Raw genomic sequence first — 8,490 nt, forward strand, 5'->3', positions numbered from 1 at the left:
TTTGCTAAAACCCAAAGAGAACCACCGTTAACCCCTCCATATATTTGCATCTATTCTATTTTTTCATGACTGTACACTTTGTTTTACCAAAATGCATTTATACTCTGTTTGCTTTTAAACCTTTATTTATATAATATATATATAGTTTTTTCCCATATCCTTGTATATTACTCAATGTTATTTTAATAGCTTCCTCGATGGATGCACCATATTAAACTAATCCCCCCACAATGTTTTGTTGTAATGAATAATGCTGAAAGGAATCTCCTTGATTAGATCTATTCTGCACAGCTCTGATGATTTTCTTAGGAGAAATTCCGGAAGAGGAATTGCTAACTGGTTCAAAGGGCATATTTTTCAGACATGTCTCTTGTGTTTGCAAATTATCTTCCCACCAGCTATGTCTAAAAAGGTCCATTTGCCAACACTCTTAATGGCACTGATATCCGTTTTCCTTTTTGCTCATCTGCTAGTTGGGTAATATCTTGTTTTTAATTTCATATTTTAATGATGAGTGAGGCCGGACGCTTTTGCATCTTTTTCTGGACATTTCTGCTTCTTTGTGTCTGAATGATCTCTTCACATCCTCTGCCCACTCTTGCCACAGAGGACAGGCTGGTTTGCTAATACTATACAAAGAGCGGAATTAGTCCACAGCCTCCTTTGATGACTCTGCCCCTGTGTTGAGCAATCCCCTCCATTAAGGCGTTAATGCTAATGTCTAGCTTACATTCTTTTCCTGTTGTTTAAGCCCATTTGCTCTCATCCTACCTTCAGTGAGGGGCACCCTGCCTCTCTCATCTGAGAGTGCTGCCTTTGCTGTCACCTGTCAGCCTCCGGGGATGAATAACTCCTCTTCGTTTATGCCTGACCTCGTGGAACTCATGAAGCCAGAAAGTCACCCTGTGAGGCCATCCCTTGTCTTCTTAGACTTCTTCCTCCAGACCCTCATCCTTTCTCCACTGGATGGCAACAAATGGCTTCGGAACTGGCTTCCGCATCTCATGCTCACCCCTCCCCAACCTCATCTCCCTCCACTCTCCACTCTCATCTCATTTTCCCTAAAGGCAATTGTGACTGCCTTGTCCTGCCTAAAATCCTTTTGTACCCAAGGGTGGCCCGCTGGCCCCTCCCTATTTGGGAGCACCCATATCCCCTCCTACAACACCCCCAAAGCATCCTTCGTGTGCTCAGACAGTCACACCCAGTGTGACCCCCGGGGCACTAGTGCCTTGCTACTTTCTGCTTCTGGGTCTTGACCTATGGCTGTCCACCTTCCCCACCAGGCACTCACCCCTAGCTAGCCCAGCACCAGCCTCTGTGTTTTCTCCCTTTTTCCCAGTTTTCCCCTAATTATGTATTTATTTGGTGATGTTCATTTCGCCAGTTTATCTTATTGCCTACGTGGCTCAAAGCACCACAGGGCGAAGCTGCCTCTGCCTGTTTCTCCAGAGGGCCAGCCTCTGTGTTGGTCCCCAGGCCACGAGAGCATCCCTCCACATCCACTCCCATCCCTGGGCCCCTGGGGTGCCAGCTTCTAGACCCTGACACAGCACCCTCTGCCGAAGTGCACACCCTGCCCTGGGCCTGCAAGCACCCAGGAGGTGCATCTGCCCAGAAATGAATCAGATCTGGCCAGAAGGAAGGTAGAATTTCAGCCCCTTGTTGTAGAAGCTTCTCTTAGAAATGAGACACATGAAATTCAAAATTCTGTTTTGCCAGGTGAAGGTAACTGGTGAAATGTCTTGTCCAGAGCCCACGTGTGCTGTGGACCTGTTTTATTTCATTTATCCAATGAGAAGTTAGAGCTAGACGTCTAAAGACGCTTGCCTTGGTAACCGGCAGACTAACTCATCCCCTATTTTCCTTCCTCTCTCTCTTCCTGGTCTCCACAGCTCTATCCAATCCCCCTTTCCATCCCCTGGGTCTGGCTCACATCCCGCCAACCCTGGCCTCGCAGACGCCCCTTCTCTTCCAATGATGGAGACCACAGCATTGGTTGCGTAAACCAGGGAAGCTAGAGTTGGTTCCAAGGCATCCATGATGGGCATTCCATGACCAATGCCAACTGCAGGGCTCCCTGCCTCTGCCATTTGGATAGAAGACAGCAGCCCCGGAAAAGGAAGCAGCCCCTTCAATTGGGAAGCAAGGGGGAAAAAAAATTAAGCTACAGGCTTGGGATGGAGAACCTTGATTCTGGTCCCAGGTCTCCCAGTTGGGTCACCTCTCCAGACCTAGGGCACCACATCTGGAAATGAAAGGCTGGACTTGAGATAAGGTCCTCAAGCCTGACTGAGTCTGCCCCTCTTGCAGCAGCAGGACAGCAGCGGGGTCTCTGATTCTCCAGCCCTTTGATGCCCCAGAGCACAGGTGAGGTCTCAGAGAAATTAAAAAAAAAAAAAAAAACAGACCCCTCATCAGGAACCGGCCAGGACGCCTGCACTAGACAGCCCCAGCCTGTCCCCAAGCCCTGAGAGCCCCCCACCTGTTCCCCCAGCTGAATTCCCCACTCATCCGTTTCCTAAAGATCATCACAGAGGCTCCAAACCTTCCCTTTTTAACAACTCTGGCTGGTGGAAAATTCTTCTCATACCTAATCTAAGTCCATCTGCTGCAATTTCTGTCTATTTTCTCTCGTTCAGTCCTTACTGGAGATGGAGAACAGCTGGTCGCCATCCTCCATATAACATCCCCTCCTAAACCCAACTCGGTTATTACATCACCCCTCAGCCTGTTTTCCTTCTGGTACAACATCCACTGTTCCGACCTGCCTTCACAGCGGGACTTCAGGCTCGGGAGGCATCACGGAGCGCGGTGGCCCGCGGTGGAGCAGCTTGGTAAACCCAAGTCCTCGGAGAACCGCGACATCCCCGGACAGACGTTGGACGCGGGCGGCAAAACCCTTGGAGAAGGTCGGAGCAGAAAAAGGGTAGCTGAGAACACAGCCCAAGTCCCGGGTTTTATGAGAAGGTCAAAAAAGGCAAATCGATTCAGTGCTCAAGGTCGGATCTGAGGGATCAAATCTCAGCTGCTAGACCCCAAAATCCTGCCAGCACGATGCTCTGGGGGACCGCAGCGCGACCTCAACGTGGGTAAGAGCAGAACGGAGCCTTAACAGGGAAGCAAAGCCCCACAGTTATGCAGACATTCCGGATCCAAACTCATCTCCCTTAACAAACAAAGAAACTCCACTTTGAATCCACGGAGAACTCAAACACCTCTGAAAGTGGCAACACTGTTAATGGTTCACACTCTAGTAGGAATAAGTCAATTCCATCCAAGCTCTTGATAGAGACATTTAGGGGTGAGAAGAGAGCAAAACACAGAGAATAGATTAACAAACAAACACCACCGCAGGCAGGTTTTCCAAGGTCAGACTTGTGCGCATATAAGAGGCTAAGCGGGGGTTGGGGCTCAGCGTTGCAAAGGGTGGGGGCTGCATCTACCCGGCACCAGTATGCATCCAGAAGGTCTGTTTCCCTACCTTCACGCAGGGCTTCTGCACCACCCTAGGTGTCTGGGTGAGGTCCAGAACTGAACCCAGAGCTCCCCCTGGGGCCAGACCCCAGGTGCATTCCAGAATTCCTGACTCCCTCCGGCACACGGTCTCAGGTCTCAGACGTGAGATAAGGATGGTGTCTAATATTAAATCTCAATCTCTAAGGTGCCCTTAAGTGACAGCGAGGAAGAACCAGAAGGGAAGGAAGAAAAGACAGGCACACGTCAAGATGAAGTAAGAAGATTCAGGCATCCACTTGCTGCCCTGTGAAGTCCCTCCCAAGGTGGGAGGCCGGTGGGGGCCACATGAGTGTACAGAAAGGGGAAGCAGGTGAACCATTTACTAATAATCTGGGCTATAAAATGTTTCCAAGTGGAGAATGAAGAGGGCAACGCACAGAGTAGAGTGAACGCATCTCAGCGCCTAGATTTCAAAACAGCCTTCACCGTACCTTGAATAAGCAGAAGCATCAGACTCCAGCCTGTCCGCCCTCAGAGGCTGCTCCAGACTCTTTCCCACCTCCAGAATCACACCCCCACACCCCCCAGGATTACCGGGAGTTCACACATCTACCGGAGGAAGAAAAGAAGACATTTCCACTGTGTTTACAAAAATACCTAACACAATAAGCGCCCCCCACATCGCAATATTAAATTTTAAGAGAGAAGACTCAAAGGCTCATCTCTGATTAAAATTTTCATAGGTTCTCTATCCTATTTCAGGGGGTAGTGTTCTTTAAGAGCACAATTGGCACAAAATGACAAGATCAAAGCAGGTTGGCAAAGAGATTATTTACTAAAGTGTTGATGAGGAAATGGAGAACAGGGAAAGGAGCCGAAAAGTAAGGAAGGGACTTTGTCTGGCTTGTCAAAGCAGACAGAGGTGACCCTTTCACAGCACAGTGGTTAAAGGAAGAGTCATCCTGGCTGGCCAGTTGGGCAGGGCCCTGTGGATGGTGCTTCTCCGGGGTCCAGGACCAAGCTACCACGTCTGATGAAATGACAAGTGACAAATTTAATTTCCTGAACACTAATCAGTCCCTTCAGACATAGACAGGCGCCTGGCTTCACAAGGAACCAGCCAGCCCAACAGTAGCCGGCGATGAAATTCTCCAAAGTGGATGGCATGGCACGGCGGAGGGGCTGGATCCTGGGTTTCACGGGGCGCCATCCAAGGTGAAGTTGCAGCGGTGGTGTTTTGCTTGCCGTCAATTATTCTTTAGCTCCCATTATGCTTTTTTTAGCCTTAAGTTGTTATTTTAATGATCTTTGTTCCAAAGAGGGAACTACAAGAAAGACGAAGGAGGAGAGGGAGGGGGAGAGGGAAAGCAAGTGCTCCCAGTGTGTCCCCCTTGTGCGTTGCAGCTCACCGTGCTCCCTCCCCCATCCTGCCTTCTAACTCTGCATGAGTCACCACTCCGAGCTGGTTTCAAAGCCTTACTTTGAATGTCCTCTATCACGACAGAGATCTAGCAGATCGGCATCAGCAGAGGGGACTCGCAATCTCACTCCCTGTCCCCGGTTCTAAACACCCCTGCAACTCCAAGGCCGTGTTCCGTGGTTATTACCGCCTTCCTGAAAACCAAAGCCATCCCCTCCCCTTTCAAAATCCCCCACCTGCTAGATGTCGCCTCTGTGGGCTCTCTCTGCCCCAGACAGACCACAGAGGAGAAGGTCTCGGGCCAAGGATGCCTCAACAGCCAATAAAAGTTCAGCATCCTCTCCAGGCTCCCAAACACAAAGGCGTTCTCCTTTGCAGGGTTGCAAGCTTGTTTTGTTTACTGCCAGGCAACATGTGCAGAGGAGAAGGCTGACTGTATCCCCACCAAGACAAAAAAAAGTCAACCAGCCTTTTTTTTTTCCTTAAGCATTGTGAGTAAAGCTTCAGCAATAACATCTCCCACCCGAAATAGCTGTGGAAAGAAGGTGGGCGAGAAGCCTTTGCGGAGGTTAAAGGAGACAAGAATTAAAGAGTGAACATGATTCGTGGAGCCGGGGAATGGACACATTCACATCTCTGAGGGAAGGCTGTCCTGGGGACTGGGTGTCCTGGAGGAGCCCTGCCTGAACATCCCCATGTGCCCAGGACCAGGACTTGAACCTCCCAACTTGGGGGTCTAGGTTGGAAGTCAGAGAGACTCAGGGAGGTGGAAGATCAGTCCCAAGCCGGCAGCTTCTGAGGACCCAGCAAGTCGGAGGACACACCTGGCCAATGTTGTGGAATATTCAAATAGGAGCTGCCTGCACCAAAGCAGGAAGGAAGTTTGAGACCAAGCACATTGCCTTCTCCCATGGGGACACTGCTTCCTAGCCGGCCCTCAGACCTAACACCTCCTGGTGGGCAGAATCTGGGGAGCAGGGTTTCTCCCCAGGACCACCAGTGGAATTCAGATCAAGCCGCACCCTTGTGGTCCCACCGTTCACAAGCGAACAAGGGTGCCGCGAGGCTGGACCGCCCTCCGGCGGTGGCCAGCCTTTCCCTTGAAGAGCAGTCATCACAGACAGCAGGGATGATGGCTCCAGTCACCTCTCAATCAGAGCAGCACCTGAGCACCCAACCAGAGCCAGCTCCTCCCACCAGCCCCCCACCCCTCTCTGCACCCAGAGCCCCTGGCTTGCTTAGTGGACAGCCCATCCCTGGTGAGGTGTAACCTTCACAAGGGACTCGATTTCCTTCCAGCCCCTTTATTTCCATAGACACCAAACCTGGACAGTCTTCCAGAGTTTTTGGGAGCTAATCAATTTAGTGATGTCTTCCCCCCCAACACACACACACACACACACCCCGGAGAACTGCTTTGTTGATTTCTCCCCAAGTTTTGTGTTGCAGACAGACGCCCATCAGGTCACACAGGACAGTTGCCCGCACCCCTGGATGTCACACATCTCCCATCAGCGGATTAAGCGAGCTGAGACAGAGTGGGCAAGGGAGGGGGCAGGGACAGAAGGAGACAGAAGTCCGACGAAGGACTCAAGTCGAAGGTCACAAGAGTTGGGGCACAGCAGGTCCACGTAATGTCAAGGGGGCAGACCCTATGATGGAAAACACAGCCACCCCATCGCCAGTCCCAGAACCGGCCTCCCAGCTGCGGGGTCAGCGCGGGGGGTAAGCAACACATCCAGGGTCCAACCCCCTTCACCCAGCAAACCTGAATCTACACCCCGACCCCAGGCACAGCACCCCAGCCCAGGACCAGACCTATTTCCACAGACCTGAGCGCCACTGATTAAAAGAGTAGTAAACAAACCCCAGTTGTAGACAGCGCAGAAGTTTCCCAAATCATCAGCTTGTTTTCCTCCCAACAGAAGACGGGGATTTCCCTCCTTGGTCACGTTTCCTCCCCTAAACTTTTCTTCCTGCGCCCCCTCTACAGAGGCTCAACTGCCAGCCACTGAGGATGGGGGACCAGGCGCAGCGCCCCCTCGCCATACACACACACACCCGGGGAGACGCAGCGGGAGTACCTTTTCCGCGGAGCAGAGGGGCCCGGTGCCCAGAGGCTCGCTGCCTGCGGAGCCTGGAGGGATGCTATGGGGATGGTACACGCTGAGGATTGCGCGTTCCTGCCTCGGCGACCAGACCTTTCGGCAGCGCGGACCAACTGTGCTAGCGAGGCACTTAGCAATTATCTGCGGGCGCCGACGCCCCGCCCTCTGCTCCTGCGATTGGCTCCCGGGGCCCGGGCAGGACTGCATTGGTTTCAGGCGACCTCACTCGTTGCTCCGGCTCCTACTATTATCTAAGCCATCAAAGGAAATAATTCCAGGTTTCATTGACAACCTGTAAGGCTCTCCTCCGGCCCGGTGTGTTTGGGGGGGGTGAGGGGGTGCTGGTGTGCAATCCTGCTAGTCCGGGGGAGGGAGGAAGGGAGAATAGATAAAGTGGGGGTTCGGGAGAGCCGAGAAGGGGTGGGGGTGAGAGAGAGAGATGGGGGGGCGGGGGGCAGCTATCAAGCAATCAGATTCTTGCACCCGCATTTTAACTTCCACAACACAGAGCCCATAGCAACAATTTTCTGGCCTTATTCCCACCCCCCCCCCCCCAACTGGTTCCTGAGGGCAGAGAGAAGTATGACGGTGGGGTTTCTGCCTGTGTAACACAGACTCTGGGAAGCAGAGCTAGGCAAAAGGCTGAAGGAATCTAGTGATGTATTTCCCGGGGCCACTCTGGAGGGCATGTGAAGGTCATTTTAAATTATTTAGAGGGACAGATTGTGCACCTTCAGTGGGTTCATCCATCCATTCTTTCCCTCGTGGTCCACCTCAGCCCCCAACCTGAGAAGACGGCTTCTCTTTACACCTTCTTCATTCTCAGAAGAGCAGATTTTAAAGTCAGTGAAAGTCTGAAATTCCTCACTGGCCTCGCGGGGAGGTCCAGGGAGACAGGCATTTGCCAAGCTAGTAGTTCTGCTCGGACCCTGGCTTTTGGTTGTTCCCAAGTGGCTTCAGTGAATTGCTTAGACTCACATCATCAGCTCATCCAAGGGTGAGAAAAACCCAAATGCTTTCCCTTGCTCAACAAAGAATTATGAAGCATGAGTCTTGCCCTTTTATTTTCCCTGAATTTTTCACTATATGGAAAAGACATCATTGGATAGCAGACATCATTTGATAGCTGAATGTTTTAAGAGGAAGAAAAAGAATTTGAAAAGGGTCTTTTAAAGGAAGCTCTCGGGATGTCCAATTTCAGATCAGTTAGAGCTAATCCTTCCCTCTCCTCCTGTTGGAATCCACCCATCTTTGAGTCCAGGCTATGGTTCCAGTTCATCCCCCCGTGGCCTTGAACAACTGCAATTGTTATCACCTTCTGCATCCTTGGAGGCAAATAGATTGTTCCTCCTGCCTCATTCAGTGAGCTTCTGCTCCTGGGGACTATGCCCATCACAAGCTTTGTAAGGGCAGAGCCAGGATCATGCGTATCTTTATAACTCCACTAACAGCACCTAGCATTCAATAAGTGGGCTGACTAATAAAACTCAGCTCAAAACGTTG

At 51.3% G+C, this 8,490-nt stretch overlaps 1 protein-coding gene across 4 annotated transcripts in view; it reads right to left on the bottom strand.

Moving 5' to 3' along the window:
* ZMAT4 (zinc finger matrin-type 4) overlaps nt 1–7,099 on the bottom strand; it is a 366,351-nt gene extending 359,252 nt beyond the window's left edge. For all 4 annotated transcript variants that reach the window (XM_069572843.1, XM_069572841.1, XM_069572844.1 and 1 more), the window contains exon 1: nt 6,964–7,099. The gene's annotated coding sequence lies outside the window, so the exon portion shown is untranslated. The remainder of the gene's footprint in view (nt 1–6,963) is intronic.
* Nucleotides 7,100–8,490: the final 1,391 nt, after the last annotated feature.

Source organism: Ovis canadensis, chromosome 26 (assembly GCF_042477335.2).
Source record: "Ovis canadensis isolate MfBH-ARS-UI-01 breed Bighorn chromosome 26, ARS-UI_OviCan_v2, whole genome shotgun sequence".
Lineage (NCBI taxonomy): Eukaryota > Metazoa > Chordata > Mammalia > Artiodactyla > Bovidae > Ovis > Ovis canadensis.